Genomic DNA, 23876 nt, shown 5'->3' with positions numbered 1-23876 from the left:
AAAATTATTTGTAATAATGTGGGCCACGTTATTAACACAAGAAATGGATCTGTGAATGAGGTGCTTTGTCTGAAATAGCCTTGAGGAGCTGCTGCTTCCACTGCTCCTTTAATCTTCCCTGGCTGTCGGTTATTCAGGATTTTTGACTAAGTAAACTTAACAAATTTTGGCTTGCTGGCTGCAACCATTGGTACATAGCTGCAGCATGTCATGGTGGGTATGGTAGAGTATCTGTATATGATGAGCTGTAGTGAAATAATTCTATATTCTGCATTCAAGTTCATTTATGCCAACGTTTTTTCTTCATGGTTGATGGGACTGGAAGTTCACACGAGGCGTTTTGTCTCTGTCCCTAACAGGCATAATCTGAAAATATTCTTTTGTTGTTTGTTGTGAATTTTCTTGTTCAGTCTTTCGCTGCCTTGAGATAGCTATAAACTTTCCCATTTTACTTTTTTTAAATTGATCATGTTATTAGGACTTTTAAATTGATACTCTGCATATTTGCATGTGCCCATTGCTTCATTTCCAGATGTTGATACAAAGGCTTAACCATCACAGCGTGCGAAGACAGCACCATCTCTTGGGCTTCAAATACTGTAACCATGTGAGTAGGCTTCCCTGAATTAATTCTCTCAAATGAGACCATGGACTGTGAACTGAAAATAACTCAGGAAATACAGTTTACAGAATTTATATAGCCTAACGGGCCTTTAATTCCTGGACTGCTTATAAATAAATGAGGCAGATACAGCTAGCAACATGTTCATGATCTCAAATATTGAAGCTGCCCTTTTCCACAGGCTCACACAGCTATGGCTGTGTTCTGTGTCTGTGACACAAGTAAAAACCATCTACTATGTAGTAATGAATATACCAGAAAGAAGAGTAGTGGCACCGGTGTCTGTCTTCAAATTGAACAATTAAGGTTTAAACCAAAACTAAAAATATTTCTTTGTTCACCAAAATTCCTTGGTGGAGGGGTAACATTTGAAAAATTGTGTCATCCTTGATAAAAAATAGGAGCAGGCAGAATCAGCAACTGTAATCAGCTCATGAGAGGTAAGTGCCACCCACACCAAAAAACGTTGGCTTCAGTTTCCGACTTTCTGCGCTTTTGTTCTTTGTCAATTACAAAGTTAAAGGAGGAGGAAGAAACAACCTCCAAGTCAGTCTTACATAATACTTTGCTTTGCAAGGGTTCTACTAATCATGTCAATACTGAGCCTCTAGTTTTTGGTAATTACACTGGAAATGCCCAGTTTGTACATAGTAATTCCAACTATAATTACCATGAAATTATATAACTACAAATTACCCTGTCATGTGGATGGCCTAAATAAGCATGTAGAGTACCTGCTCCGTGATAACAAATTAGAATTACATGGTTGGTTAACTAGCAGTAATAGGAGACTTTTGAAGTGGCCAACCAAGCTGGCTAGTTATATGGGGAGAAAGTGTGGGGGAGGGTTTCCCTGACGCTTTGTTTAGATTGTTTAGATTTTCAAATAATAGATAATTTCTTTCCTGATACTTCCCTATAGGAAAAAAAAAAATCTAACTTGGAGTTTGTTTTTAACAGACATCTATATTGTATTGAATCATTTGCTTGGTCACTGCCAGCTGCTGCGTTTGTTCACCTGGGTGCCTGCTACTGCTTGTGGGATGTTGCCTGTTGGAGTAATTTTTTTATTTAGTGATTTTTCACTGAAAGTGTTAGAAAAAGATTGCTTTTTTTATCAAAGAGCATTTTGTCCATTTGCAGGAAAAAAAAAAAAAAGTTGATGGAGAAAAGAGCTGGAGAGATTATATACAGGTACAACCTTTTCCTTTCATTAGTTTTGTTTAAGGAAGGGAAAAATCACGTCTGGAATTCATATACATCATAAAACAGGCCATTCACTGTGTCAGAATCCCCTTCAAAACATCCATACTGTAATTCTTTCTTAGAGAGAAAATATAAGTAATATTGATCTTTCTCATTCCCACTTAATCTCTAACATGACATGATGGGGAAGAAAGGCACACCTGAAAAACAGAAATGGTAACACCGGGTCATTTGAAAGCCTAGCTAGTCTAGAACTGCAGCACCTCAAAAGACAGCCTAACTGTGAACGTGGACTCCCGCTCCGTGCGTGAAGGAAGGCTTGCGTCGCTGATAGTCATCTTTATCGTGAGAGCAGAGGTGCAACCATGACAAATGCAAAACGTCATACGTAGTTCTCTACTCCAGGAGTGGTGGTGCACTTTTTGGAGTCACGCAGAAACAAAGATACTGCTGAAAAATGGCTTCTGCATCTCAGTAGAGGAGGTAAGGAGGAGGGAAGTGAGAGAACAAGCCCTCCAGATGAGCGTGGAGCTCTGCGGCGGGGGAGAGCGGGAGGACGCTGCGGCGTGAGGCCGGTGGTGCCAGCGGCGCCCGCCAGGTGGCAGCAGGAAGAAGTTGGAGTTCCGTGCTGGCCCTTTGTCGTGAAGCTGCATCGCGGGAAGATTTGCCATGGAAAAAAATTAATTGCCGCAATCGGAATGTGTTCAATATGGATTTTACTGTTTGAGCGGACCTGGTTTTAAAACCAGTGTGTGAGAAGACTTGATCTTTCTCTCTAACACGCTTGTTTTGGTTTTATTTTATTGGTTTTAGGGTATATAGTAATCTGACCATGGAAAAGACTGTCACTCGGGACCCAAAGTTCTTTTATTGAAGCTCAGAACTTCATCCTCTTCCAGTGGCAATTGAATCTTCATGTAAAGGTCCTGACAGCTGTTCTTTTCATCTGCAAGAGTCACTACAGAGAAATGTGTAATTGAGAATAAAATGTTTGTCACTTTTCACTCGAAGCCATACTACTTGTAAAAGTTGAGCTTTCTCCAGTTGACTTTAAATTAACTTTCATGCTTTGATCTGTGGTTTCTTTGGTCTACCCCTAAATAATTAGGTAGCTACCTACATGGGAGGGAAAATTCTCAAAGAGGTTTACAACTTAAGCTCTTTGTTTTTATCTAAGTTTTTCTGTTTCTTGCAGAATCTCTTCCATATCTAGTGTTTCCTCTTCTGAGGGATACATGTTTATGGAAGCAAGTAGCTCCAGCTAAAGTTTGCCTTGTTTACACACAATTGCAACTCCAAATGCATGGCTTTAATTCACAATAATTTATTTCTGACAGCCTCATTTGTTAGTCAGTAGCAGTGGCAGACAGAAACATATTACGGGTTAAGCAGTATCCCCACGGATTAGTAGTGGGCCCCAGACTGATCTTTGGAAATGGTTGTCTATTCTGTCCAGACCCAGAGTTTGATAGCCGTTCCTTTGAGCAGGAGTTTCAATTACTTATGCACTTGTTCTTTTTGTTTCAAGCAGATGTGAATTGTGATATATGCAAACATTATAACCTATGTTAAAAAAAAGTAACACAGAAATTCTTAGCCTGGAAATGATTCAGGTTTTTTTGTTTTCTTGTTTGTTGTCTACCTTCTGCTTTTGTCATAGCTAGGTCCACCACGTCTTTTTTGTCTGTTATTCAATGAAATACTGTGCAAACCAGTAGGAAGTCTTCAGAGATTCATCCTGGGAATATGTTTTAAACAAACATCCTTTAAGGTGTGAATAAACATGATGATTCACTATATCCCAAATTGCACGTGGAGTCTAGCTAGCATGCAGTGTTTATGAGCATGGATAATTATAATGAAAAGCGTCAATTTTCAAATTCTCTTTTTTCTCTTGTGTGTCATCTCTAAAGAATCCATCTTTCAGAAGGTGCTGACTGGGAAATTAATAGCAGAGCAGTTTCTTGTTTGGTAACTAGAACATCTAAGAAAGTTTCTGTGAGAGTTTGTGGTAATTTTGGTTGCAGTGAATGAAGATAATTCAACAATTCAATAATTCAACAACTTCTAAAAAAGTTTTACATAATTGCTTAGATCATTTGAGCTATCAGAAGAATGTTTTCAGTCAGTTTTACTGCAGAGAACTTGTTTGATTACCTGAGCTGTACTCAAAGCTGTTAAGAGATATGGTGAAGAGGTAATTTATTAATGTTTTTTTAATCTGGAGGAGGATGGGGTTTTTTTCATCACTTGTTTGTTTTTGACTTTTTATGCAAAAATCACTGTTAATTCATGTATCTACTGATGTGACACATTTATGTAAAAAGCACAAGAATTTTTCTTCTACAACACCAGTTGCAGGTTACAGGTAGAAGGTTTCTGTGCAAGCATATCTTTGTTTACTGAAAATGTTTTTAGGACACGTGCTGTTAGTCACTTTTGCGCAAACTCAGAGACTTTGCTATTAGTGCTCCTGAAATCAAGAAAAGTCCTTCTGAGAGAACCAAGTTACTTAAGACGACAAGATTTTATGTAATCGTCATCTGAAGAAGGTTTTTGAATGCTGTTCAGTCTTCATTACTCTTTTAATCTGGTAGCACAGTTTCCTCTCCCCGAAGTTAATATTCTAGAATGGGGGTGTGTGTGTGTGTGTGTATGTTTCTTTTATTTGCTATCCCAAAACTTTACCCATACAGATTTAATAGAAGGCTCCCTACATCATGGGACTGTGTAAATAACTGTACAAACCATCCATGGTTTAATAATCCCAGAGTAAACTGAGGACATAAAATGTATTTCCCACTGATGCAGCACTTCCCTGTTCCAGATGTATTCAGCATGGTCTAGTAGTTCTTTCCATAACTTTAGTGAATCGGCAATCCCATTAACACAAATAATGTTATTCTTAGTTAACTTAGTTGTTCTTATTTTGAGCCTAAATATCCCAAAGCTAGAAAGTTACCTGGTCCGTTTGAAATTTAGTAAACTGAGATAATAAAATCATAGATTAAATATGAACAGGAAACCTAATAAATGAGAACAGAAATAGAAACAATGATACTTCAAAACACTTCCAGTTGGTGTGCACCAGAGGACTGATTCTGTCCAGCCTCCTGTGGAATGGGATGGTTTGTCTGATTCCATGACAATTTTGCACTGTATACCATGCCAAAACCATGAACCACTTACTTTCATGCTGGATAACTATAAACAGCAAGCAACTGGCAATCTTTATTCACTTTGCAAGTTGGTATAGATTCTAAAGATTATTATTTGACAGAACTTTCGTAAACAGCTTAAAAAATAGCAAAATACATGTAACTCTCACAGCAAGAGTAACCAGTATCTGATCATACTTACGCTGGTTCTAGAGTACTGGTACTTTTCATGCTCCTCATTTGTTGCTCTTTTAGACCAACAGTGATACTCTGTTCCTCTAATAGTTAAATTTTTCTGGTTGTCTCTGTGACTCTATAATTATGATATTCCTCTGTGTTTTCAAAAGCAGTCAGAAGAGTTAAGAATGTCTACAAATACCCGCCATCTGCTATTGCTTTAGCATACTGTATCTGTGGTGTGAAGGCTGGCACGACTAAGTTCATAGCCTCCATAGGTAATAAGTAATGCTTTTCCCAGCTGAGAAGCTTTATAAACACACTCAGGAGTTCTTACTCAGGGTATAACCTTGTTATTTTAGAACTCACTAATAATTTGTATATATTCAAAGATTTTATTGAGATTCTTCTCAATAAAAGAAATGAGGATTCTTAGAAGAGTCATCTGTTGAAATTCTTGAAATTATTTTAAATGCTTAGTTTCTTATGATATGGCTTCACTTTGAATTTGTTTGCGTTCTTATTTGGGTTCTTTTCTAATCCCTGTTCTTTCCATGTACGTGATTCTCTCTGCTGATTGCTTCTTGCAACCAGATCTAGCTACAGCTACCAGTGCCCTGAGCCAGTCTCTGACTAAGTTAAAGAAAAAATGCCACTTTTGTTCTGATAAGTAACTAGACCGCTTTCATAGAGCATGCAGCCTATGTCATACAAGCACATTGCCTAAGCTATCAAGGAAGAGTCAGAATGGTCTCAGCTTACTGTAACACTAGGAGATGTGCTCCTGGAAGTCATAGCATGACAAAAGGCTTGGCAGATTCTGTAGAAAGAGAGATGCAGGAACCTGAGGGAGTTTTCTTAGGTGACTACTGTACCTAATCCAAGGTAGCTGTGTGCTTAGGGAAAGATACTCATCATCTGAGCTCAGTCTATAATGAAAGCGTACTTTGGAGAGGCTGGAAACTGAATAGCTGCCTGCTGATGAAAACAGGACTGTACACATTTAAAGCTTGACTGTGCTTCTCTAACTCACTATGTATCACAAGATGTTTCATTTAAAAACCAGGGCAGGGTCTTTTCCTCTTTAAAGTTTGTGTTAGGGAAGACATCATTATTAATGCTTAAAAAAATTGAGTGTTCTGAAATGTATGTTAACTTAGTGATCAATCAGAACATTATCTGAAGTTCATGATTTATTTTGCAGACTTAGAATCAGTTTATGACCTTACATGAAGGAGAATTCTCTGTTAGTTTTGTGTTTTTAAGGTAGTTTTAGGATAACCAAGGAATTGTCACTGTTTCAAGGAATATTAATGAGTCCTTTACAGTTCAGATAAATCAACCAGCCAGTTGCCTTTAGGGCTGTGTGTTGTCTTGGCAAGTATGCAAGATGAGATTTTTAAGTGTATGGTATTTTGAAGTATCATCTCAAGGAATCGTGCACTTGAGAAGTCTAACTTCTAAATCTAAAGTTAGGCAACTGATATGGTTCCTCAGTGAAGTATTTTATTACCAGAGATTTTAAAGAGAAAATGTCTAAACATTTAGAACTTGGAACTTCTAACTGTATGTTGTCAACATCTTTAACAAGTAATGTAAGCATTTTTAAGTTGATTTCCCTTAGGGATGCCTGAAGAAAAAACACATCTTAGTATGGAGTAGCATATAACGCTTCAAATGTATGATATGGATGGAAGTAGCTAAGGAATGTGCTTTGCTTCTGGTGGGGTCCCTTTGAGGCTTGGCATTCAGTTTTACAATTAGAACAAAACTATGATGTTGCAGTTGACAGTTTTGCATTCCTGTTGATTACTCTTGAATAGAGAAGGATTCTTATAACTCATCAGCTTAGAATTTACTAGTTCTGTTGCATCTATTGGGAAATTCTCAGGAAGTTTAAGGATTAGAGCTGTAGAATTTAGGCTGCAAAAAGAATTAGCCTGTAACAGTATATATTGATTATAATTTTTTTGAAAGTTCAGTTGATTTGTTAATAAATAATACATTATAAAACGTTTTATAAAAGATGATATATAAATGGAACAGCTCATGCAAAATCTTTACAATTTGTATTAGAATAAATGCTTAGGCAGTAGTACAAAGAGTTCTTTAAAATATGCAGATTAAGGCAGTAGCTTGTGCAAATCTTCCAGATTTCTGATTTTTCTTTTCCAGTAGGTGTTCAAGCGTATGGGTTGGTGGAGCAGCCAAGATCCTAAAGAGATGTCTGTTCTCATTTTTAGAGATTCCATAAAAATATTGCAAATGCCAGTGCTTATGGTAGCTGCATTAGGCTATATGCAGATATTTTTATGTATGGTATGTCAGACAGGAGGAATAGGTTTGTGTGGTACAAAATGTTTCTGATTCTATCATATCTATGTAATAGTGACACTGACCATTTTGAGACTTGGTTTGCTGACAGAGTGTCTTGTCAGTCAGTAGCCAGTTGAGCTTGTCTTCCCAAGATCTCCAGAAGCAAGGTTTTTTTTACAAGGGAGAGCATGTGTGTTTCCTGTTCATATCAACTGTTAAAAAGAGAAGCCATGAGGTCTAAAGTTTTGAATTCGGTTCTTCCTGTTAACCAGATTTTGATATTGGGTGCATCAGTATTTGAACCAGAAATATCTGCATGTGATTATCTTTTATATGGTTCATCTGTTCCAGAATTGCTAAGAGAGCCAACTAATCACCAGTGCTGAATTTGGCAACCTGTTAATGGTCAACACATAGATTTTCTTTTTAATAACAAAAAAAAAATAGCATTAAGTTACTTTTGTTGAATTGGTTATATTTATGTTATTTTTATTTCTGTATTGAGGTCTACATTTGAAGAGTTCTGCATTGCAGTTTGGACTCTTTGGAGCGTTCTGAGATGTTAATGATAAAAGTAGATTTCATGAGATATTTAGGGGAAAAAACAGCATAAGCTTAATGTTTGGATCATCAATTCATTCAGCTAAATCTGATAGACTCATGTTGTCTGCTTGATTTGCTGAATTGGGGTATGATAACATCTACAGGTTTATGATTTTCACAAGTAGCGGAAGATTGGTGCAAAACCAAATGGACAACACAAGTAGTTGTATGGCTGCTTTATGTGGTACACTGCTTTACAAGTGATCCAGTGCAACAGTGCACTGGTAGGCTGGCTGCCTGCAGTGAAAGGAGACTTTCCATGTACAATAGCAGGTCTTACGCCATTTCAAGATGAGATTTCCCTTTCTGTGTAGGAAATACTGCCAATTCTGTGATAAAGAAAAAGGCTCCAGTTCAGTGAACAGCCACCTCTTTTTCTTTTCCTTAATGGCCCACTTGGTGACATAGAAACAGAAGCATTGTTTGCTTTTAGGTTATACCAACTATTCATTAATAGTTGTGATGGAACATAATTTGCCAACCTAAGGCTTTTATATATTCAATTCTGGAAAGGAATTGCTGTGATGAAAAAGAAAATTGAGTACCTGAAACTGTTTGGACGGTATTTGAAAAACATAAACATTGGCAAATAAGGTGGTCCATTCATAAGCTAAACATGTAAGTGATTTTCTGTCTTGCTATTGATTGGTGCTGAGGGCATACAATCCAGAGAAGCCTTGTAAATTCCAATCAGAAAAGTGTTTGGGAAAAGCACGCTATTGTTCCAGTCCAGGAGGTGAATGTGAATGTGATCACGCTGGCATATACCACTGGTCCATCCTCTGTGTGTGGAGAAAACCCTGTATTGTTTCTAATGCTAATCGATTGCAGTTATTTACTTCACAGTAGCTCAGAGTGAGACAGATGCTTCATTCTGTTAGTGATGTAAGCTCAAGTGACAAGTCATAATAAAAGACTTGTCCAAATTACTTTAAGACAATAAACATGATGGCTCCTCATTGACAGCATGTTAAATATTAATTTCTCAAACTGTGAGTTTGAAAGGCTTTGACATGTGTCAAGATTCTGACTATTTAAACCAATCTTCCACAAAAATTTCTTATAGACTGAAACAGCAAATGTTGACTTGTATGACAAACAAATAAGACTCTGTAGTCTGTCTGTATTTAAAAAAAAAATAAAATGTTAAATTGAAATCTAACTCTTAGGTATTCCACAGACATAACTGAGCTATTGTAGCTAGCTCAAAGCTTGTTAATTGCCTTTCATTCATGCTAGGAACACCTTCCTAAAGGTACTGTCTTAGCCAATAATACCAATGAAATGAGAAGGAAATCAGTGTTATTTTAAGAGGTGCTAAATGCTGTATTTGCTGTGAAAAATGGATCTTGTATAAAAACAAAAGAAGTAGAATCTGTGCTTCTGAAAAAGGCAGCACTATTCAGATAACCTTTCAGAGAGGAAGGAAAGTAGGTTTTCTAAGATCTTCTGATACTAAAACCCTTTTACTGCTGTTGAGAAAAATCTTCTGACAGAGGATTTATCTTCTGCTAATCCTTAGGGGACTTGTTTTGACAGAGTCTTTATAGCAGATTTTCTCAGTAACTTCTGATTTGTTTTAAAAGACCAATTGCTGATTTGTCCTCAAGCACCTTCCTGAGCATGTTTGTTAATGAAATTCATGTATGTACAGGAATGAGGAAGAAAAGCCAGTCAGAATTGTTTACTGTGAAAAAACAGGAAGATTTGGATTTTCTTGGATCTCCAGTTCTTTCTAGCCCACAGGCTACTTAGAGTCTGGGTTTCATTTAGTGTGTTATGTGGCCTGCTCAGCAGTTTGTGGAAATGGATCCTGTTTTCTCTTTACAGTGGACTGTGTATTCTTGTTTCCTTTTCTAAGCATGAAAACATTTCCTTATGTTCAGAATAATGCCCACTATTGGACTTCAATCCATTTTCTAGTAATTTTCACAGGTAACCAGAAAGCCCTGGTTTTACAGTGGTTATGCTAATTTAAGGAAAATAAACCGGCTTTCTTGAAATGCTTTTGTGTCTCTTGTTCCTTTTTTATGAAGAACAGAACTGTATGTCCCTTTTCAAAATCTAAGATAGTACTGAGAATCCTCAGACAACAGCTTAGCTCTGTCAGTTTTCCTAGTTCTTATCTTATAGGCTCCGTGGCTGTGCACATGTGCTCAGTTTACAGAATAATCTAGGAAAATAGGGCTGCATTACCAATACTGTCTGGGTCTAATAAAAAGGTGTCGTGCTGTTTGGCTAAAAAGATCTTGGATCACATTCACACGATTTTCCATCGTTCTCCTGCCAAACTGTCTCATCCCTGCTCTAGAGGAACTGTCTCTGTAGTTGACACTGTAGTTAATTCATCTTTTGGCTTTGCTTCAGAAAACAAATATGGCTATTAACCAGTGTTAATAAAGTTTTTTTTCTTCTAATCTGAATAAAAACAAAAATCATAGAGCATACTGGAGTGATATGAAAAATATGTTTCAAAGACAAATCTGGCCTCTAAACCTCTTCAATTTATTCCACATATTTGTTTTTAAATATTTGTGTTAATTCAAATGAACGTACTTACTCTAAATCAACACAGATTGTGCTTACTGCACAGCCTGTCCAAACCATTTCAGTGGCAAATCACACCACCTTCTATCAAACACAATGTAATGTTTGTATCTTGGGGCATAGTGTAATTGTTTGCCATAATAGTAGAGACATGCTGAAGAAGTGCATACCTCTCTAGTTAAGTTCATCTAAAATTTAAGAAAAAAATACCCAGTCTGGGGGCAATTCAGAATGACTGGCCTTAAATAGCCCAAAATCTCACTCACAACTTGGATTTGTCAGTGACACAACAGATGATCACTGTAATACTGTCCTGTTTGAATTTCAGGTCTGGACAGCAAATAGTTCTATTTCTTTTGGCAAAGAATGTGGGTTAAATTTGCAACAAAATATGGTAATCTATTTATAATAAAGGATCATTTCAGTGATAAAGACTTCCTGACATAGCAATCTAAGGGCAAAGAACCAATAAAGGAACTATTTTGCTCTTTCTTACCATTATTTTTATTCTGTCCTGGCTTTCTGCTTTTGGGGAAATAGTAGATTCCATTACTTAGAGTAACAAAGCTTACAAGAAACAGCTTGCAGACCTCATTCTGATAAAGTTGTCTAGAAATCTCTTGAGGAAATGAGCTTCTGGTAAAATACCAGGTATTTCTCACTTCTGGCAGTTCTGGAAATGTTCTGAAAAAAGCTGTTCCCAAACTAGTATGGGAAATTACTGTGGTGGAACTGGAACACGGATATGCAAATACCTATTTTTGAGTGAAAAGTGAAAAAGTAACTACGAAGAAAAACACATTTTAAAATCTTCAGGAGGGAGTCTTTAATTCTTATGAGGAAGTCAGTAATGTCAAGGGGAGGGGGAGAAATAGCCTCTGGTTTTCTTTCCAGATGTACTTGCTTTTAAAATGAAGAAAGCTACCCTCACACAAAGGCCTATTAAAGTGTCCACGAGTGGATTTAGTGGAAAAGAGCTAGCACATTGTACATGCATACTGCACACTAACTTCGTATAGAGACAGGTGGTAAGAGCTTGCTCTGTTAGCTGTGCTTTCTGTATCTGCCATTTTTAAAAAAGCAACTGCCCAGTGGAGAAGATGAGAATATGTAGCCTGTTGCTACTGGATGAGTCTGTCATTTTAGGAATAAAGCAGGGTCCCACTTCCTCAAGGTATGAACAATACTGTCTCTCTGCTCTGCTTGACAAGAATTAAGATGAAATGTAAGAAGAGTTGCAGATGTGTTACCAGCTGTTTCTGTAAAATAAGCTGTGGTGTGAATAATGTAGTAGACTCAAACTTACCCATTGTAACTTCCAGTGACACTAATTAATCTTGACCCATTTGTTTTAATTTTACCCAGAAATCACATATGGTTGTGTAATATCTTAAAGAAGGAAGAGGTGAAGAGAATGAAGCCTTCCTTTGTCTAGTTATATTGGTAAAATGTGAAATCATATTTTTAAATAAGGGGAAAATTGTGGAAATTTATGAAGAAAAAATGTCTGACATCACAGCCTCTGCAAACAGAGCCATATAGAGAATGCCAGGGAGCTGATTGCAGCATCCGAGCTGGAATATGTCAGTTCCTTGCATGGTCAAGATGGACTAACAGGGAATACTGTAAATACATGTAGTTGAGACCTGTAATTGATGATCATGAGCACAGGCTCTACTACTCACAGAATCCTTGCAAAGAAACAGTGGAATATGTTTTTGCTCCATGTTGCTCCAAATTATGTGACTCTCAATAGCTTTGGAGTCTAACTGAGTCTGCTTGATTCCTGTACTCTTGATTCTAGCCTCAGACTCACTAACACAGGACATTGGGCTATACAGCAAATCTGTCCTAGTTTTAGTTTATGATGGATGCTTTATTGCTTTTACAATAACCCAAAATCTACCCTAAGTACTTCATGTTCAGAGCCCTTGATACTGTGTATAGTTCTTCTATTATAAATTTGTAGTACAATGGTTCTAAAAGTCTGTCTAATTTACCCCTCTGGGTACTAATTGCCACCTTTGTGCCATTGTTACAGCTTTTTTTCAACAGTAAAAACCAAATCAGAACAGACATTTTATTACTACACAGAGGCATTTCTTGAGTGGTTTAACAGTTGCTTGATAGTCCAGCCACCCATGATGAACAGTCACAGATATTTTGCTTTCATGCTTATCCAAAGTTTGTAAAACCCTAGTTTTCAGACTCTTCAATTGTATTTTAAAAAATAACTTTCCTTCTCTGTATGGGACAAAAATTCTTCAGAGATGTGCCCAATGCTTGGTGAGACCATGAGAGTACAACTGTAAATTATTTTCCTGTATAGTTCTGTCCTGAGAATGAAACCTGGCTTCCTGACTCCATGGCTTGGTCTGCTTGCCCTTCTGAGAGTAAAGGAAGTGATCCTCAGGGCTTGAGGGAGATGGCTGTAGCCTTGCCTTGCCTTACCTTCTCCTGGCCGTGAGATTCAGCTCCCATGGGCTTACAGATGTCTGCTCCTTCTTCCTCTCTCAGTGCTGGACTTCTCTAGTGCCTGATTATGGTCAGATGGTTGATCCTGGACTGTATGAAGAACTGGATGAGAAAAAGAACTTTTGATCTGTGGACTTCAATGGCTCCTTCAATGCACAAAGCTTCTTTTCCATGTCCTTTTTTTTTTTTTTTTTTTTTTTTTAACTGCGTTTGCTTTGGTGGTGTTCACCAGGCTATTAACAAGTGCAGTTGATGAGAGGCTTGCTCCTTCTTATGCCTCTTGTTCATGAAAGTATGTATTCTGAGAGAACTGTGATGCAAAGTTAGGTTTGAACTTGCAGATCTCCCACATTGCAAACAAATGGGTTGTTACCAAGTCACAGGTGCTCACAGCATGATGGTGAAATACAATGGAAGTCTTGAGGATTCTGATGACATTTCTAATACTGTAATTGATTCAAAGCATATTTTTGGTCAGTTAATTCATGAATATTCTTCACTAACAGGTCTGAGTTTAACTTTCAGAACCATTCTACTATCTATCAAAGTACTACTTCTCATTATCATTAGTAGTATATGCTGATTTCAGTTACATGTGAAGCCTAAAAATGTACTGATACCTTTTAACACTTCCCACAGCACAATATGTCTATACTTTTCTATGTATTTCCATAGTATTTGTAGTTAGAAGGATCTTTTTTCCATGAGAAGAAACAAATGAAAACACCGATCCGTGTTTGCCACATCAAGTAGTCTTGATTAATTGTGTTCAGGCAGGGAATAAAGAAGCTTTACATCTATTCACAAATTTTAAATGTATACATCACCCTGATATTTATACAACACCGTCTGATGTATTTCATGATGTAAGAAAAAGTAACTGGACTCAAAATGAAAAACTAAATAGCAATAAATGAAGGAGTCATACTTTTTTACACCCTACCTGTGCTATAAATAAATAAAAATCTAAGGACTTGATTCCTGAAAGTTAGAGGGTATAAATATCTGTATAATTTTATAGTATTCTGACTTTAAGTAGAGGTTCATTTCATAGACCCACCTTTAAACACTGTAGAATTTTTTTCTGTTTAATAGGTATGATTAAGCCTTTCACTGTTATTTTGAAGAAAAGCAGAATATTGTAGGTGGACTTGAGATATCGTTGTCTGTCATAGATGTAACAGTTTCAAGTTTATTAATAGCTTATTCTGTTAGGTTCAGGTACAGTAATGGAATGTTAAAGGTCTCAAATATTTCTTTCCCACCCATGATACAAAACCTGTATTTTCTTTTTCTAAGCAGTACTTAGTATTAAACATCCAGATGTGTTCATGAATGTGCAGTCTGTGAGTAGCAAATGAATACGAGATTCTACAAATGTTCTCTTCAGGAGGTAAATGAACATTTAAAAAATCTGAATGTGACAGCAGATTTCTTCTGGGTTTTCATTCATATATAAGCCTAAGATCTGCTGAAAGACTGATGTTTCAGTTAGGTCATGCTACATGCTTTGTGTACACCCAGATCAAATGGCTGTCTATGTAAAAAGAAATGTCCAAGTTCAAATTCTTTACTCATATCAACATATCTGTGGCCACACACGAAAGATGTTTTATGTGAGTGGCAGTGAAGAACTGACTGGAGGGGCCATGTATAGTCTTGATTTCAAGTAATTTGCACCCTTTTTGCTTTTGACCCCTTTCTGTCTCTTGCTTCAGTTGGCTCCCACTGGTCTGCTCTGTTAGGAATGCTTAATGACACAGTTCACAGACATCTTCCCTGTCTGTGGCTCTTTTCAGAATGTCTGAATTTCTTCCTGTTATGCCATCATCTATATAATCTACCAAGCTACTCTTTATCTTTTGTCTTCTTAGTTATAGCTTTTTACTGTATATTTTAAATCTAAACCTTTTTGGTATTTTGTCTTAGGTGAATATTAGTGCTGTTATAAATTTACTACAGTACAACTCTACAGTATAATGGTATTATATTCAGGATAACTATTAAAAAACACAACAAAATGGTTTTGTGTATCATAATTTTAATCTAAACCTGAGAGTGGTTTGGGAGATTACCAAAGAAGCAATGGCCTAAGCACAAAGTTTTGCGCAGGTGGTTGACACACATTGCAACTTCTGTTACCAGCAGGATAAATTTGTGTTCATCAAGTGGGTACTTGTAAGCAGGAAAACTGCAAAGGCTGCTGAAACCAAAGACTTTAAACTGTCAAAGATTTGATTAGCCTAAGAAGAAAGCTGGAGTTTTGGTATAACAGAATTCTTCAAAATATTGAAATTGTCTACTGCAGATAATTCAGAGGTTCTCCTTGAAGAATTCCTTTGGGAATTGAAGCTTGGTGGTTCTATAGCTAGTTTCTATTCCCTCTATTGGCCTTTTGAAAATGGTAAAATCCTTTTACCAAAATATTATTTTCTGAGCTGTCTCTTAACACTGTTTTCAGGGGACATTGTGAAATTTCTTCATTTTTTCACATAATGTACAGTGTATTGGACTCATTTACACTCATCCTGTTTGGTCTTAGCTTGTGCCACCTACAGCTGTCTCGGTGAAGATCACTCCCACTGATGAATGACTGAGAAGAGATCCTTGAAGGCAGGTTTTTCCAATTTGCCCTATGGAGCTTTGGATTAGTCAAACTTTATTAAAAAAATCCTCATGTTCCAGCAAATAATTCCCCCTCAACATACAGCAAAGAAACATAAAATTTGTATCTATAGATTCTGCTTTAAGAAATATTTCTTGTCTCTGGAATAGTTGGGCCAATGTGTTTTTATTAAAGAGCAAGAGAAAGAACAGTAGGGCACAGCGAAAGTAATGCACTCCTCTGAATTTCATAGCTCCCCGCACCCCTCAAAATGGAAGAAAGACAATCTATTAATCTAGTGTTGATGACAGTGCACTTGAAGGACCATGATATGAAACACAGAAGATAAGCCCAAGAATTAAGAGAGAGGAGTTTCATGCGTTGAAAGGATTAATGTGTAAATTGAGATTTTTTTTACATGGTATACAAAAGTAATCTTCAGAGGAAGAATTTAATTCTCTTGAATATAGAAGCAACCCCATATCTTTTCTTATTAACAATATAAAAGGCTGTATCTTGGACTCTGTACTCCCTGATAGATGACAGCTCTGAGATGGGTTATCATTATGCTAGCAGTAGATCATTTTGGTTTGGTTTGGTTTTTCTTTGTTGTGTTGATATAGTTGATAGCAGTTAGGGACACCTGTACACATGGTTGTGTACTTTCCTGAAAAAGTCTGCAGGCCAGATAGGCTGTGTTATGAACTCATGCCTACCTATAGTATTTTTTTGTGGGAGAAATTATTCTTTTCCGAGCACTACTTTGTAACATAAAGCTGACTTCCTAAACATGACTTGCCCACAGAATTTGAGGTACTTGTTTCACACCAAGTATGAAGTGACATGCTGAGAGTGTTCTTAGTTTATGCATTGCTCAGGTGGAACAGAGACATTTCTCTGATTAACTTGCTTCAGTATCAAATTATTGTGACCTCATATTGGGAAGTTATTTCTCATGCTGGAGAAGATGCCCTTGCCTGGAAAGGAGAGCTATTTGAGATCATTAAAGAAAATGCAGATATTTGGGATGACATAGTTTTAGTCTCAAAACTTGCTTAGATATCTGCAGCATTAAACAGCTCACTGTAAACGGGAGGAAGACTTGTGTTCTTACTGCTTGATACAAAAGAAGTTCCCAGTGAGAGATAGATGAATAAAAATGTGAAGGTTTCTTTTGAATGGCTGTTTTAGTTCATATCACATTATTCAATATTGAGACTACCAGTTGGATGTTACTTTATACATCAGTTCATGCATCAAAATGTATAAGAATTACACAGAATTGTGAATAAATCTTTCAAAGGATTCCTTCAAACAGTCTTCCTTTGTCAAAATTAATCAGACCAATTTCATTGCTAGTCATTGCTCCTTCCTTTGCCCTACTCATTCAGAAATTCCCTTACCCTGACTAGCATAAAGCAAGAAAAAAAAATATTTTGCTGTCTTTATGATGATTGCCTATCAAGTGACAATAACAAACTTTTTAAATGCCTGCTTTCATATAATACTCCCTTCTATATGTATTTATATGCTTCTGTAAACTCTTTTTTAGAGGCTCAGTTGTTTGTTCTTTAAACAGAACCACTGTAGGATACCAACGTGTCAAGAAAGCATCTTATTTTGTTCATTTAAGAATAAATATTTGATTGCCTTTATGTTTTGAGAGGGCCTCAAATATCCAGTCATCATTGTAGAATGAATAAGCGTTAATGTCTTGTGAATCAAAAGAACAAAAGGAGAAATGTGACTTAGCTAATTATTTTATGTCATTCATAGCTTCTATTGGAAACAATGAAATCTGTCCTTAATCTCTAATGGAACAGACAATTAGTTCATTTTGTAGATGTAAGGTTACATGGGATCAAGGCAAAAGCACTGGAGACAAACTGTAATGTTACATGTGTTTAGAGATCATTCCTCACTTTATGAGCAATTACTTTCCAGTTCATTGAGTTAGTCTGTAAACTATTAATTACACAGGACATAGAAAGGCTAATAATACTGGACAGAGGTTATAACTAGGCCCTGCTGGGGAAGTAATGGGAGTTAAAGAGAAAGTCTTCAATGGCAGAAAGCACTGTAGGTTTATATCTTGCTCAACATCTTTTTTTTACCTTGTTCTGCCTAAGAATCGTATCTAGGTGAAAAGGAGGTGGAGGACTTGAAATATGTCTTTGTGAGGTGTAGTTGATAAATGGTATTGTGCATAGTTTGGATGGCTGTGCTCTCTTAAAGAAAGTAGTGTTCATAAAGCATTTAATATATCATGTAGATCCAGCCTTCAAGTACTACGGACTTTGTATTGTGAAGTGAATAATAGCTACAGCTTGCTAGGGCAGCAGTTCAATGCAGGTCATGTATTTAGAGCACATTGCACTGGAGAGCTGAACTCAAAAGTTTAGCAGCAGACTTCCTGAAATCTGCTTGAGTGGCCTTGAACAATATTGAATCAAAACTCAGAGCTCTTAGTTTCAAAAAGCAAAACTTTTTTACCCTACATGAGCTCTATGCTTCTGAAAATAGAGTGGAGCCAAAATCATCAAGATATTTAATGAGTTACCAGACATCCCAAATTGTTCTATCCCTGCAAGTTACTGTTCCTGGGAGCATCATTAGAAGGATAGATGGCATTCCAACCGCTAAGGTATTGTATCTGGATGTTTTCTGGAAAAGTCGTTCAAAACATACAACTACACATGAGTAGTTACTTTTATAGGTAAATTATTATAAATTCTACCCATGGAACATCAGAGGTCTGGAACTGTCCTGTAGTTCTTTATCCATTTGTTTTATTTTTGAAGTATCAATTTATGGCAGTCTGCCAGTCATTCTAGCTTCTCTTTGGTTAATATAACTTGAGTTGCAGGAAATGACTGCTTCTACAGCATTAATTTGACAGGAAATGTCTAGTCTTGTATTTTTTTTATTACAGTTTCAAGATTGAAATGAGTGTCTCCATGCTTATCATTTCCCTTGTCTAATCATGTAATTACCGTGGTCTAATTTTGAAGGTGGCCAAGTGCAGTGGGAGTAAAGAAATCAGAGTGCGTGTTGCTAGTTCTGAGGGCAGTTCTACTGTTTTGATTTTAAAGACTAAAATATGTAGTGTTTGCTCATGGGTCCTTATGACTGCACTTAGTTTTTATAATGTAAAAATATTTGACAGCAATAAAGTTTGGTTAATAAAGCTACTAAATTGAAAGAGTAGTTAACAGAAATGTTATGTTCCCATTCAATGTCCAGATCATATAGCTGTGCCTGCCTTTTTGTGATGGCAGGCCTGAAAATCAGAAAAGAAATCCAAGAAAACCCGAAGAAAAACTAATAATATTCAAGCTCACTTTGTCAGTATCATATAATTTATGTACTTTAAATAGTAACAACAAATACATGACCTTGGTAATTAATTTCGATTTCTTGTAGTGGTTTAGTATACGTTATCATTTCTGAGGTCTGAAGGCTGCATCTGTAGATTTTATAAGAAAAGGTAATTTCATAATAGCTCAGAAAGAAAATATGTGTTTCTCCCCACACAAATAAAAAACACTTCTCTGAAGGGTAAAAATAATTCAATTACTTGAAAAAGTTATGAACTGAAACATTTGAACTGTACTTCTAAAATAAGTCTGGAAAATGTTCTTGAGTCATTAGCCAAAGTAACAAGTTTGGACAAACAAGTGGCAATGTATTGCAAATAGGGTATAATTTTATTATTGTTGCACAAATTCTAATGTTCTTCTTCTGCAAATTGTGTGTTGTAATGGTTGCCACACTTGACACGGTATAAATATGCAAAATATGTGTTCATAAAAGGGACACGTGTGTCATGACTGGGGGAAAGGGTTCATGGGTTGTAGTGAGTAGGATGTTACATGATGCTCCAGGTGGGATGTTTTCTGGCTTGTTAAGGAAGTCTTTGTTTACATATCTGTAATCCTTTCATCCAAGGAATACAGTATGACCAGATTTCAGTCAAATATCTTAAAAAATATATTGATTAGCTATGCCTTACAATATCTTTTAAACTTCATTTGTGTACATTAGATAAATGCTACACAATGCAGCGCTGTGAGATGGAGCCCGGTAGCTGAAATTTGCATGTATGCATTTGGACTTCTCAGACAAATACTATTCCTGTTTTAATATTTTTTTTTGTTTCAGTTTAAATCATGCTATGAGCACTGATGATCAGAATGTATTTTTTCTAAACCTGCATGTTTCTAGAGTGGGTCTGCATAACTCATGTTTAAAATAATTATATAGTGGCAATGCCATTGGGGATGCTCTGCTTGTATAATCCAGGTAATAATGACTGGACTTGAGAGGAAGAAGGATTATGCATGAGGCTTTTATAGTAGATAATTTCTTCATGTACATATGGTACGATAAATTGAACAGCCCAAAAGCAAGGAAATTCTGTGTAAACTTATTCTGTTTTTTTGTGTTTTCGTTAACAGTTGATTATAATTACTTTGTGAGTTAGCTGCTGAGAATCAAAACAAATGAGTTTGCTACTATTGTCATTTGTAAAGTTCTGACCCTGCATTTGGTTGTGTCTAGACAGACTGCCTCAGTCCTTCTGAGCCCCACAGTCTTCTGCCTGAGATAAACTGCAGTGTGCAGTCTGCGTGCTTTTAAAATGTGCTATTCCAAAAAAGGCTGAATTTCGTTCAATAGTAATGAAACTTGGCCTACTTAAATTAAAGGCATATCTCCTTTTTTCTTTAAGCAAACACCTGCTTTCAGGAGGATGTATGATGAATATAAAAGTGTGACAAAGCTAAAATACGACTTTAGCCTTTCTTTTATTTTTGTCATCTTACCTGCTATGTCTGAGGAAGCACTGGCTGTTGTACTGGTTGACCCAATAGTCAGCAGGTTTAATACAGTTACAGCAGGTAGGTTTGTCATATGGATGGTAACAAGTACAGGCATCTATCTTAAAATTATCTGACTTTGTTAAAACAGGACCTTTATAGGCTATTGATGGAGAACATTGAATACTACTCATTAAGTAAAATTTAACTTGGGAGGGTTATTTCATTTGGAAGATTAGTCACAGCAGCACATGCAGCATACTGTTATACTGTTTGGCTGCTGAGGACAATGAAGTAAAGTAGATGCCAAAGGACATCTCATTATTGTGAAATAGTGGGCTGCTGATTCTGGGCTGGCTGGCTTTTTCACTGCAAGCAGTAAGAAGAAGATGAGCCATCAGAAGTCTTACTCGGTTGTAATGTGAAGTGATTAAATATTCCCTGCTGGCTGTTAACTTCCTGGCTAAATAAGTATGCTGGGCTCATCTCTTACTTCTTCTCAACTAGCCGTACATCCATTTCCACCTTCCTGAAACCTTTTACAGGTCCAGGGACAAATAAATCACTTTTAGTATATTCCCAGGACAGTCTCAACTAAAAAAAGGATATCAACATGAAGGACAATTGCAGTGTTGAGCTGTCATCCAGTCCCCACAGGTACCATGAAAAATTACAGCCAATAAAATAACATTTTTCAAAATGTGACACTACTCTTAAATTTATCTTCTGCAATAAATGGATTCTAGAGAGAATTTCTGTCCACTTGAGTACAAACTATTCTTCAAGCACCCAATAACAGATTATAGATGAATTGTATTATTAATTTGTAATAGAGTAAATGTTTTGCTTCAACAGTCACTTTCAGGAGCTCAGACAGTAATTCTCTCTGTTATCGTTTTGAAGATATTTATTAGAATTAAAAAAAAAAAAAAAAGAGTTCAGGATTGAGCTAAAGCCATCCAAAGCCGTGGAATCTGGTGTTACAACAGAAATAGAAGTCTTAATTCAGCCTGTTATGATTTAGTAAATGGTCAGCGTGTGCAAATCTCCCACTGTCTGGCTGTTCCTTAGAGTAGACCACAGCACTTAAAAAAATTACTGTGATTGTGAGTGTCAACCTAATGATTAAGAGGTAAATTCATCTTTATGCCAATTTTCTAAATCTTGAGCATGATATTAACATAGATTTAGTATGGCTTTTCTATGGTGTTGCTTAAAATTGTTTCAGAACAAATGCAAGCAAAGTGTATATCTGCAATTCCTAGAATTTGAATGTGACTTATTTATACACTATTTATGCATGTGTATCCCTTGACAATGAGAACCAAGAGCATCATTAAATTAAAGGGATTTGTATTCCCACACAGAGAGGTGAAAAGACTGTTCTGTGAGGATCTGCTGTATAAATATGTTGACAGCAACTGGGGAGATTTTTTTTTCCTACTATATTTTTCTCAATGGACTCCAACAGACAGACTGTCAATCATTTACATCTTTTGTATTTTACACATAGTTGCAATCTTGGGTGTAAATCAGCTGCTAAAGCCTTTCTTGAAGAGGTTTTTGGAAAGAAACTGATGGCCTCTGTGATAGCAATACAGCCCTTCAAGTCAAGGATATTACTCCATTGTTTACTGTGGGCATTATTAACAGAGCCAGTCACTGTAGCTCTGAATATATTACTTTGCTGGTCTTACTGCTACACAAATGCCCAATTCTTAATATCAGAAATGGACAGAAATTGGCACAGATAACATTTGGAATTCTTACTGTGCAGACTAAGGTCTTCATGTAATGGAGTAGCTTGCTCTATGTCCACTATATCTGAGTTAAGAGGAAACACATCGGTGCCGCTGGTGTGCCAGTAAGTTCATAAGTAAACTGCTCTACTTCCAGTATGACAGCTGCAATTACTAAATACATGCTGATGGTAACCCTTTACAGTTAATCCCTCCTTTATTGGTGAGAGGCAGTAACAACCAGAACAAAGTGTGGAAGGAGAGCAAAGCTTGAAAGAATGAGAGGTGATATTGAAGCACTAGAACATATGCAGTGTTCAGCAAAATGGGAATGTATCTTGGGATGGTTAATGTCTACAAACTAAGCAGTTTGAGCTCTTCTACAGGAAAAAAAAAACAAACAAAACATCGCATTTACAGTATTTTAGAAGCTTACAAGTCTTTTCAGTTGTTTTAAAGAATCTAGAGACATTTCTGTCTCTTCTCCCTTCTCCCATCTTTTTTTTCTGTAGTTCTTTTTTCTAAGTTTTTTCTACTCAGAGAAGAAAATGCAAAGGTTGGGTGTTTTTTAAAAAATTGTATTATTTATCCATATAAACTAGTTATGCTACTGTTATTAAGGAAATGTGACATGTCACTAAATGACAGTTTGGGGGTTTTCCTTATGTGGCACTGCAAGATATGCACCCATTTGTAAAGGTGAATAATACAAGGGGGAGTTAGGATAATAGACTTCTATTGTGATTGAAGGAAAAACTGGTTTTGTGGGACCGTAACACAGTGTCTGTGTTCTCTTCAGCTATCTCTTGTCCTGACAAATTGAGCCATTAATCCAAAACTCACTGAGTTTGGAGCTCTGAGATAGGATGCACTTTAAGCCAATGAGGACTGTTGTGTTTTATTTTGGGGACTTTGGCACAATGCTGTGAGGAGATAACAACATGTGTGTACATCCAGGAATGTGCCAGAGAGGTCTGGGAAATACATGTTTTGCAATGTCTTTGGATTAAGAATTTGTGCTACCAGCGTTGCTAGAGCCAGGTGTTTGTTTAGTTCTTTGTAAATGGTTATAAAGAACTGTGGTAAAAGCACATCGGTGCAGAAGATGATGACCCTTAATGAAAGAAGATGAGGACCCTTAATGTCGAGGCCCTCTGAATTTCTCACTTACTGGTTTGTGTGGAGCATCATTTCTTCACAAAACGTAACTTACATAGGTAAACACAGGAATTCACAACTTAACAAATCTTGGACAATTTTGAAGGCAAACTAATAGCACTGAAGTAAGTCATCACATTGTGGTGAAATATACAACTGTAAGAAGTGTGGAAAACATAATAAAGTGTTTCTTTGCTTCTGTTGGTAGAAAGAAGTGAAAAAGATATCCCGATGGATAGGTATTGCCAAGATTTTGTTGTATGTTACAGTATATTGTTCCAAACCTGCCCTCATATGTGCACGAAGGATTCCTTTTGAAATTACTGTCAACTTATTTCTAAGTGGTATCCATTCTAGTTCTGCTTTTAACTGCAAGTTAGTTTTACTGTAAATGTCATCACATTTCAGCCTATTGTACTGCACAGAATTGTTAGTTGGACTGAGTCACTTGTT

The 23876-nt window shown here is 36.6% G+C and overlaps 1 protein-coding gene across 2 annotated transcripts in view; it reads left to right on the top strand.

Moving 5' to 3' along the window:
- The window catches only part of RORA (RAR related orphan receptor A), a 373598-nt gene that overhangs the window by 154486 nt on the left and 195236 nt on the right, over nt 1-23876 (top strand). The window lies entirely within an intron of this gene.

This window comes from Athene noctua, chromosome 13 (genome assembly GCF_965140245.1).
Source record: "Athene noctua chromosome 13, bAthNoc1.hap1.1, whole genome shotgun sequence".
Taxonomy (NCBI): Eukaryota; Metazoa; Chordata; class Aves; order Strigiformes; family Strigidae; genus Athene; species Athene noctua.
Note: the sequence above shows the minus strand (reverse complement) of the source record. Positions and strands in the feature narration are given on the sequence as shown.